Source organism: Orbicella franksi, chromosome 14 (assembly GCF_964199315.1).
Source record: "Orbicella franksi chromosome 14, jaOrbFran1.1, whole genome shotgun sequence".
Classification (NCBI taxonomy): Eukaryota; Metazoa; Cnidaria; class Anthozoa; order Scleractinia; family Merulinidae; genus Orbicella; species Orbicella franksi.
The window spans coordinates 12808968-12811543 of record NC_138158.1 but is presented as its reverse complement, the minus strand read 5'-3'; the positions used below and the strand labels follow the sequence as shown (position 1 = coordinate 12811543).

General features: G+C 38.6%; 1 pseudogene; it reads right to left on the bottom strand.

The window, feature by feature from the left end:
- Window positions 1–204: 204 nt before the first annotated feature.
- Window positions 205–2361, bottom strand: LOC145467837 (uncharacterized; annotated as a pseudogene).
- Window positions 2362–2576: the final 215 nt, after the last annotated feature.

The window sequence follows — 2576 nt, the reverse complement described above, 5'->3', positions numbered from 1 at the left end:
TACCCAGAAAGAAGAGGTGGGTCATATATTTTTCAGCTGCCACATTTCCAATTGCTCCAGAGCAGACTGCCCTCCCCCACCCCCCACAAGTAGACTTTCATTGTTAACCAGATAACAATATATTTTGTCATAAATTTTCCTATTTCCTATTAGGAATGGCTGCACCGGCAAAGATGCTTACAAAAATAGTCAAGTATAATGTTAACTTCAATAATTTTTTCGGTCTAGTCCAAGTTGAACTCTAGGGTATGCAAGTTCTTGCATGAGGAATGAATCAAAAAAGTTTTCAGGTTTCTCCAATATAGGCAACCACAAGTTTGCATCAAACCTAACTTTTTCATGAAATATGCAGCCATCACTTCCCTTAGCTATAAACAATCCCCAATGAAATTCTGTTACAAACATTTGCTGATATAGCTGATGGAAGTACTTATGATTTCTATTGAGTTTCAGAATAATAGAGTTGCCTTTTTGTGTTTTAATGTAGATGTGCTGTTTGAGAAGCACATCCAAAAGGCCCTCTTCATCTTTTACTTGGATGAATTTGAACTCTGCTACACCAGGGGTTTCCTCTGTTGGATCATACACAATACGATCAGGACTTGCCCCCAAAAAGCCATGAGTCTTACTTATAAAAAAAACCACAGTTTGCAAAAGAAAAATCCTGATTTTCCTCAGTCTTCATTTTTTCAATAAAGGAATCTGCAATTGCATCTTCATTTTCCAAACCCTGAAGCATTGCAGAAGTTTGTGGTACCTTATTAATCATTAACAATTCCTTGAGAGTCTTTGAAGGAGAAGTGGTTGGTTTGAGGGAAGCCACACGCTTGCATTTTGAAGCAGTTATTCTCCCTTTTCTATACAAATACCAATCAGAATCCCTACTTTGGAGCCTTGTTTTCTTTTCCACTTGTTGGATTTCTTCCTCAGTAAAATTTAGTTTCCTCTTTATTTTCCTGCCTTTTTCCTCTATGTTCTTAAGACTTGGGGGAAGGGCAGTAAATGGTGATATGCACCCCACATAAAAGAAATTATCCTGATCTGATTTTAAGGATTTTTCTAATTTAACGGTGTCCACCTGAGGTACTTCATGTATGGAAGCAGTAGATGGACTCTCAGTTAATAAACAACTTGATACTTCTTCATATGCTCTAACATTGTTGTCACTTGATATTTCATTCTCTGATAGACTAGTGTGCTGCTTTTCAATGGCAGTAAATATTGCACTTTGAGGACTAACTATCCTCAGACTATCTAAAAGGTTAGTGACAACAGAATTAGGTAATGCAGGACATGCTTTGTACGCTCCATCACTGGGCACAGCTGCTGATCTTGGTACTTTCCCATACTGGTGTTTTACTGGTCTGATCTCATCTATATGTTTGGGACTAAGTTTCCTTTTGTGTGGCTTGTTCCACTCACAAGGTTTGGATGTACAGGCAATGTTATCAGAAGTAATGTTGTTATGGCTCTTCACATAATCCTCCAGAGCAAACAGTAATGCTGCAATGTGATTGCAAGCCTCACCTAACCTGAAAACAAAGGAGGAGTAGGGGAGCATTGAGAAGAGGGGTTTTGAGTTTTAATGTAGCTGATATGTTCTCTGCTCACTTTTTCGCTGACATTTTTTATGAGTTGAAAGCAAATTAATTTCTTTCTGTAGAACTTGGAGTACTGATTTCATAATATCAATTTCATTATTATAAAATCTCACTTACCCTGCTGTACAGTTACAGTCTGCTGAAAACACTTTAGCTGTTTCCTTCACAAGCGAAATCCAAGTGCTGTAAACGCGGTCTTGACGCATGGATGGTAATACTATCGCCTTCACAAAGCAGTAACTGCTCCTCCCACTGATAGAACTTAACTCAATCTTTTGCACGTGCCCATCCTTGAAAAATTTAAATGCTTTGAGTTGTTTGAAACACTTCATATCCTCCCTTTGAAAGAATTTGCAGCTTCCATAAACTAGATAGTCTATGATTTCTTTATAACTAATCGGCGGCAGCTTGGAGAGATCCCTTGTCCAGTTGTTCAAGGTTCTAGGATCTGGAAGATCTTCGGATGGACTCTGTAGTTTTTCAGCCGCTCTAGTTTCTCGCGCTTGCTTCTCTCTTGTTTCCCTTTCTTCGATCGTCTCAGTCCCATCGTTCCTCGCTTTAATTACACGCTCGATAAGTTCTTGTTTTCTGCCTGTTGTTTTCAAACCACGTGCTCTAAGCCATTTCTGCAGTTCGTCTTTGCGGGAACTTACTTGCAGCCATTTGTTTTCTGCCATATTGGAAATTGTACTTACCCTAGCCTCGCTTCCGAGCTACGCGTTCCCAGATTCCTCTGCGATTCAAATATCTTGGGAAAGGGCTATACAAGAAATGGCGCGCGCTTGCGGTCTCCGTCCCTGATTATGGCTCCTGGCGCTTATGTGGCTTTTTAAATGACCTCTTGTCATTCTCTGAAATTAACATGTCATTGCGTCAATTCGGGATTCTTATTTTTATTTAACATAATTTAGTTTTCACTTTTATTTTTTATTTGTTATTATTTTATAAAAGATTTGATTTTTTTTCTTTAAAATG